Below are 8,153 nucleotides of genomic sequence, written 5' to 3'. Positions count from 1 at the left end.
CAATATAACAATTCTCTATTAGAAGTAAATGTCCTCAAACTTAAGCTCTATTGTCAGTATATATATATATATATATATATTTATAGAACACACTTTCATGTGGAATGGTTATTGTGGAAAATATACCAGTGAAATATTATATTAAAACAACTTTAATTGAAAAAGGCTGTGCTTGGAGAGCAATGAATATCTGATGTAGCCTACACACATTTTTGATTCAAGCGATTGGCATTGTGGTGTTTCAGAATGAAACTGGGATTTACTTCAACGTTTAGACCAGTGGTTCTCAAACTGCTTGATTTAAAGTTTTAAACTTTCCCCATAACTCAGTGTACAACGGGTCCATTTGGTGCCATTTGTACAGTCTCAAGAGTTACTGTTTCCTGTCACACTCGACTGTACTATCTGAATAAAGGCCGAAAAGCCCCACAAATAGTAGGAAGTAGGAAGAAAGAAATTGGGTTCAGATCTGAGCCAAGTCTCCTGCAGGAGGCACATCTTATATTATGAAATTATATTATGAAATGGAATAAAGAAAATCTACTTTATTTTGCATGCTTTGTGAAATAATCACCTTAAACCTTGAATCAACTTTTCGTAATAATCAAAAACCAATTTGCAATTTAAATCGCAATTGCACTTTGGTAGAGGTCTGGGTTGTGGTGTTGTGTAGTTGTGTGTTGTTTGGTTTGTGTACCTTGCTATGACGTAACTCACAACTTTGGTGAGACACCTTTAATAGTTGATCTGTTGATTAAAATTGCTCATCCAAAATTTGATAATTTTTTATATTTGATATAATTGTAAACATGTTTATTATTAGATTATAAGACATTTATAAGAGCCTATAAGAAACGTGTTAACAGTTTATAGACTAATTAAAACATTAATAATAAAAGCCTTAAAGGAGCATTTCATCACTCAATGTTAATAGTATTTGTAGTAGATTACAGTAGAACAATTTAAAATGTGCAACCTATGGCCAGAAAAATAATGAAATCTATGTGTTTGACTAGGGTTTGACTGGACTGCCGCACTACTACAATGACCATAATGCTTTGGTGCACTGCCCCTCCTTGTGGGGAGTGGAGACTGCATGTGTGTGTGATCTTCAACAACAACACACAACATGTGTACCAGTGTTCGACAGTGTTGCCATGTTTACTTATTATAAGCGGCTTCTTTCTAAAATGTAGTTGATATTTGGGCTTGTATCCAAATGTTTTGATTGTTGTTTAAACCAGTGGTTCTCAAACATGTTCATGTATTTTTCCACGGATCCCCATCTGAAATTATAATTTGTGCCAGGGAGCCCCTACCAAATATGTGTTGTTAAAACGATTAAAAAATATTCCACATTTTGCACTTTTTCCCCTCAAGATTTTTTGGAAAATAGCAGATCTACAAGCTCACAATGGGTAACATCGTGACGCGTTGTGAGCTTGTAGATCGGCAATTTTTAAATATATAATATCCCATGTCTAGGTTTAAAGTGCTCTAGTTATCTTCTTTTGGGCTTGTTTTCATAGACCTGGTTTCTTATTTCTTTCACAATATCTGGCAACACTGGAAGTCAGAAGGGTCCATCTCATCCTTCATGTCCAAGGATTCGTTAGTGATGTCACATCACTGACAAATCCTTGGTATCTTTATGCCGTTCTGCTTCCGTGTAGCATAGTAGCGACATAACTGTCGAATCCTTGGTATTGTGATCCTAGCCTTTCAACAGTGTTAGTTTACCGTCGCTCCACGCTGTATTTGGATTCTTTCACGCTTGCGCTTATGAAACACTAAACAGGATTATTATTTCATGTCAACATTCAAGTACAACTATCAGAAGATGTAACTCAGGTAAAGTAATGCGTCACTCTGCAAATTTAACTAAAGTTTTCCACCTGTACAAAGTCATTTCTTATATAGACATCAAGGCTAATACAGACATAATGATTTTGTAATCATCCTTCCCTTGTCAATATCTCGCCATTTAGGGCAATGATATAACATTATGTAGTGTTTTGATAACATAAATAGCCAGTCATTTACTGCCAGTAAACTGTCTTCTGAGTTTTGGTATTCGAATGATGAGCGACCCCCCCCCCCCCCGCCCCCCCCGGTCCGAACCAAACCAAAGCATGCCGGTCCGCGAACAAATGCGCAGTTTGGGCTGTTTTCTGTGTTCTGTTCTGTCTAAATCCCCGACGGGGGGCTGCCCTCTGGCTGCATGAGCAGCAGCCGCCGCTGCCTCAACTCTATGGGGTGGAGTCCAAGACGGTTCAAGGTTGGAGCTGTTGGGGCTGTCTTTGGAGCTGGTCTGACTGAGACGCGTCGAGACAACATGTAGTGCGGAAAGGAATGAGACCATGCCGTCGTGACGTAAATAACGTCACAAGATATTCGAAGATTACTAGATATCTAAAAACACAGATTATACACAAAAAAAAAACAGGATCTTGTTTCTTGAGTCCTAAACTTTAAAATAAGATCTGGTTGCAAAATTGGCGAAATGTCCCTTTAAGAGATTTTTTAAGTTGTTTGAAATAGCATTCACACTAAATTCAGTCACTAAATTACCTATTATTTCATTGTTCAACCTTTTCAAAGTTGTTTTGTTGTTTTATTAACATTAGCTTATTATGCATTTATTAGCGGTTAACTGTGAAGTTATTAAACTTTCAACTAGTATTTTTGCATCTACCTGGTCCAAAGTGGGAACAATGCCTTATTAAAGGATCTACACCATGAATTAATTTTTTTTTTTGATATTTAATATCATATGGTGTATGTCCCTCAAACCTTTTTCAAAAGGTTTGAGCCTAAATCATCACTCAGATATACTCATCCCAAGTCAATTGTCTCTGGCTTATACAGCACTTTCAGCTGCAATACCAAAACGTCCTCTTGGGCAGGGGGGGCTACTGAGCAATTCTGTCTGTTAATAAAAAAAAATATTAAAAAAAATTATTAAAAAAAAAAAAAGGAACAATTCTGCATAAAAAGAAGCATCTAAGAAAAATACAAAATCGAAAAAAAAACACTTTGAACATTTTTGAGGTGCCTGTTTCACCCACTTCCGGGGGGCGGAGCCAAAATCCGAGCCCGGAGTATTTGTTCGTAGACCCCCACTTAGGGGGGGGGTAGAAAAGGTTTCGGAGCGATTCGGGCACTTTTCATTTAACTTTGGGTTTGCCATCATTAATGTTTGTGACATCAGAAACATTTCCATTATGAGATCGCCTGTTCAGACACGCCCATTCTGGAAATCCATGAAATGAGAAGGAATGACTGAATTAAAAAAACAATTTTTTTTTGGGTACAAGAGACACTGGGGACCCCAAAAAATACAAAAAACCAATAAAAAGTGATTTTCATGGTGTAGAGTAGACCCTTTAAGGCTAATAAATCCTCTCTAGGCTCTGTACATAACTGTAGTCCTGGGTCTCTTGAAGGTGTCATGCCTGTTTCCTGTTCATTCAGATAGCTTAATTTGATTGCCTGATTTCATTTGTTCATTTGATTGATTGCAGCCAAGCCAATCATGCAAAGCTATGTAAAAAATAACCGGAACAGGAAATGTACGTTATTATTGTCTCCGCCAGGCCGAAAGGCATGGCGAGAGAGTGTGTTTTACCCCCTGTCCGTCCGTCCGTCTGTCACCAGCTAATCTCTGGTACCGTTGGCCCGGTCGCTGCCAAACTGTGCACACACACTCCCTGGATGCCAATTCAGAACCTCTGCCCCAATTTTTCACATGGGCCTGTTATAGCGCCACCAGGAGGCAGATTTGTGCAAAACCAATTTCTTTATATTACTCCTACAGATTTTATCCAAACGTAATGCAAATCGGTATACAGTATCTCTATAGCCATGTGATGAACACGGATCTGTCCGATTTCCCATTTTCCATCCTCATTGGCTAGGGCTGGCTTCCAAAGTTTGCAAGATTGCTCCGTTTTGAACAAAATGCCTCAAATGATGCAATCGGCTTGCGATTTCCGTGAAATTTTACACGCACATTCCCACTAGGCTGAGGAAGAAATGCCACCCCTTTCACATTGGCCTGTTATAGCGCCACCAGCAGGTCTAATTTAGTAAAACACATTTTTGGAACAAAATGCCTCAAATCATGAATGCAGTGTCCGATTGTCGTGAAAGGCCTAAGAAGAAACGGGCACCCTTTTCACAATGGCCTATTATAGCGCCACCAGGAGGCCACAATAACCTACCTGACCTGGCGGAGACCTGTGCTCCGAGGAGCCCTTTTTCTAGTTAAGTATTTATTAACCTTAATAATGCATTGTTTACACTTTAGACCAGGTAGATGCAAAATGCACAGTTAACTGTTAATAAATGCACAATAAAGGATTTGTTAATAAATTATTTGTTAACATTAATAAGACGTTGTTCCCACTTTAGACCAGGTACAGTAGATGCAAAAATCATAGTTAACTGTCAAGTGCATAATAGGCACTGCAGGTTTCCAGAAGCTGCCATGTCCATTTCCTGTTCTGGTTCATTTCCACATAGCTTCATATGATTGGCTCGACTGCAATCAATCAACCGGGCACCACGAAGGGTTAATCCGCCCCTGGTTGGGAGGGGATCCGATTTGATAAGCTTGGCTTGATTGACCGACTTTAATGACCGGAGCTTTGGCTTGTTCAAAAAATGATTTGTGGACCTTCAAGATTTGTAGTTGAGGACCCCTGTTGTAGACTCTGGGGAACGCTGTTTTAGTCAGAGTTGAGATTTCAGATTTCAGTGTCTTTTATATCGTTAGCTACGGTGCTTGTGTCACTATGAGTCGGTCACGTATATGGAGTACTGATGTCAGTCATATCCAAATGTGGACTCCATAATGTCAGATGTAGATATGTCAGTTAGCTACGGAATCGGTTGTTGTATAATAAGAGTTCCAGAAACGTTGAGCTACTAGCATCTTGCTATCATGGGACTCCTGCCAGACACAGGACCACAGACAAAATGGCGGATCGCAGTTACACATTCTTTTCTCTGGTGGAGAGATCAGACTCTCCCCCATACCCCAGACACGCTTGCTTTGTTTATGTGCACTCGCACATCACGGCTCCCGTGGCTCTGCAAAGATCGTCAATTTAAGGTAAAAAACCCTGACAGAAGCTACATAATTAATTAATTAATACCTGGCAGGGAATGCGTTAAGAAGTTTGCGATGTCTCTGTGCCCCCCCACACTTTCCACTTAATCACCCCCCTGTCAGCGAGGTTAGATTAATGAATTATCAAATACGTTTTTTTTATTATCAAACAAACAATATAACAACAGTGTTACTGTTATATTACTAACAGTGTTACTGTTCTGCGTAAGCTGAACCAAGCAGGCCGTTTCCTGGTCAGCTCTACAATCCTCTTGCCTTTGTCCTGCTCCTGTGGCACCTCGCCCTCATATAAGACCACGGTGTCGGTGGAGGGGGCCCTCAGTGGACCACCTTCCATGGCGTTAAACTGTGCACGAATTTTTCCTGTCTCCTTACCTTAACCTTCTCATATCAGAACGTGCACAAAGTATGCTTCTGCTTCAGGTGGCCACATTCTGGACAAGGTTCTATATTGGTCTTGACTTTTAGGAGTTTGCTGTCTGATCTCCTCCTGATACGATTGACCTCTATAGTGCGTCTCTTCTTGGGTGCTGCCATCCAGAGGATGCTGTCCAGCAGATCAGGGGGCTGATCTGGTGTGTGCTGGTCCCCCTCCTCAAGCATCTCCTCTTCCTGCTGGGGCTCAAGCTGAGGCAGGACATGGGCTCCATTTACTACCAGGGCTGGAGCCAAATGTCTATCAAGCCCTGCTGCTTGTAGAAGTCTGTTCTATCTGTAACAATGACCGTCTGAGGTTCACAATGTAATAACCAGCCAAACTCATAATGTTATTCAATCGCTGCATGTTTCCCAGTTCTGCCCATAGGGTTATAATAAATCTGTTAATATATTTATCTTGTATAATAAGGTTCTGTCAGGCAAGTCAAGACAACAGCCTGCCTTCAACGACATCACTTCTGATTGTAGTTTATATGCGGTTGCAAAGGTATTCATGCACTATTTTTAGTCTTCATTGATAACATGTGATTCCAAAAGTGATCCCAACGTAAACATAGCAACTGATTGACCGCAATGAATATAACCAGTAATTTAAAGTACTCACACAAAGTATTAACTTCAGGTAGTATTTGAAGTGAACCAAAGTAATCACACAAAGAATTCACTTTGGAATTAGCTCTGAGCGATCTGTGACTTCTCTCCTCTAAGAAGTTCTCACACAGGTTCTTCAACGCAAAGTTGATAGGAGGTTCATCATGGTGGGAGTTTGTTCTGCAAACAGGGCATTCCTTGTTATTTTTTCCTGTCCACCATTGCTGCAGACAGGCTTTGCAGAAGCTGTGGCTACACGCCAGGATAACAGGATGTTTAAAGATGTCACAGCATACAGGACAGGTGAGCCCCTCTTCCTGTCGAGTCAAACAGGAAGCCATTCTGTCTGCTAGCATCACTCCCTCCTCTGGATTATTCTCTGAGGCTGACATGGTTGTGAGTCACCAGTGTTGCAATTTACAGCAGGAGATCTAGTAGAAGAAACAACAACAGTGTTAGCATTATGAGTAGTATTAATAGTAGTTGTAGTAGGGCATTAATCTGGTGCTAATATTATTCACAAACATTTTGTTATAACTTAAATCAAACAACAAAGTTACACTTGAGTTGCATACAGTAAAGCTATGGACAACACTTGTAACTTGACTGAAAACTGTACTGTCAAGTTTCCCAGAAATTATGTTGCATGTAATTTCCAACATGCCACTAGCAAAAATACCCTTAGTAGGCCTAGTTATACCAGCATCAGTAGATGGAAACCAATTAAATTGTTAGTTGACTGTAGCCCATTCAAATCACCACATCAACTTTCAAATAACTGCAAGTCAAATCAAGACACAAATTCTGAAAACATAAACTGCATAGGCCTACCTGATTACTTCACCAAGTCCAGAAGAGAGAAGTTCAGCTCTCAACAACAATGCAGATTAAAGTGACACCAAACAAATCAGAGGCCTGTTAAATACTCACAGAGGGTAAATGTAATTGCCCAATCAGAGTGGGGAGGTGGGACAGACCAACAATAGACAGAAACTGGAAAGCCATTGGTTAACAGCCCCCACTTAACCATTCACTTGCCTGCAAATCCAAATAATCCATTCCATTGGTATGAAAAACAAAAGCAAATACTTTATCTAGTACTTTAACTCAAGTCAAGGTTTCACTGAGCAACATTTACTTGTAGTTGAGTGATATTTCACATGGAGTAAGAAACATCTATAACTAGAACCATTTCGAAATAACCGACATTTCATTTATGTATAATAACGTAAAAATCAATTGAGGAAAGACATTGTTGAAAGACACACTTGAGTAAAAGTAGACATAGTTCATTTATTTATTCTAAAAATGAAGGGAAGTCTTCCATTAGAATACCACTTGAGTAACTGCATCACTTAAAGCATCTGATATTAACTCTAATCACAAATAACAATCTGATATTAAATAATACTTTTTTGGACAGAAGCCCTATTAATGTGATTAATGTGGACATCACTTTGCCTGCATTTTCACCCTTAAACCACACCAGATTACATCACTGATATTAAAGATAGTGACCATGGAAAGTCTCCTGAATTGCTTTGAAATACCATGACAAACTGTTTGTTGATTAAACGTTTTAAACTCCTGGGTGTGGGTGGTGAAGACATGAGGACAAGGTACAGCTTGCCAAATATGATGTTTAACCAAGGTCCACAATGACATGCTTCAGTCTATGAGACATGATCTGAGTTTAGTTGTGCTGTTTTCATTTAAGTATCAAACAAACGTTCAGTGTTTGTCTGTGTTCTAAACCCTGGTGTTGGTGGTAGGCTGCTGAGAATATAACATGACAAACACAGTACATTCATAGTTAACCTCTGACTTTGAAGTAAAACATAAACCACATTCCATCTTTGTATTATATATAAATGTCACTGCTGTCCATTCTGAGTGCTCTGCTGTCATTTGCATGTAAAACAAACAACTATGCATGTCCCTATGTGATGAGTCTCTCTCTTCAATGGCTTGTTATTCAAGCAGAGTAATT

At 39.6% G+C, this 8,153-nt stretch overlaps 1 pseudogene across 1 annotated transcript; it reads right to left on the bottom strand.

The window, feature by feature from the left end:
* Positions 1–2,187: 2,187 nt before the first annotated feature.
* On the bottom strand, positions 2,188–5,897 carry LOC308100698 (large ribosomal subunit protein bL32m-like; annotated as a pseudogene). The gene is made up of 2 exons: positions 5,323–5,897; positions 2,188–2,311 (listed from the first exon to the last, which is right to left on the bottom strand). The product of its transcript is annotated as a large ribosomal subunit protein bL32m-like (transcript).
* Between the last annotated feature and the right edge of the window lie 2,256 nt (positions 5,898–8,153).

The sequence above is a fragment of the Gymnoscopelus braueri genome (genome assembly GCF_963280865.1).
Source record: "Gymnoscopelus braueri genome assembly, chromosome: 14".
NCBI classification, from domain to species: domain Eukaryota; kingdom Metazoa; phylum Chordata; class Actinopteri; order Myctophiformes; family Myctophidae; genus Gymnoscopelus; species Gymnoscopelus braueri.
Note: the sequence above shows the minus strand (reverse complement) of the source record. Positions and strands in the feature narration are given on the sequence as shown.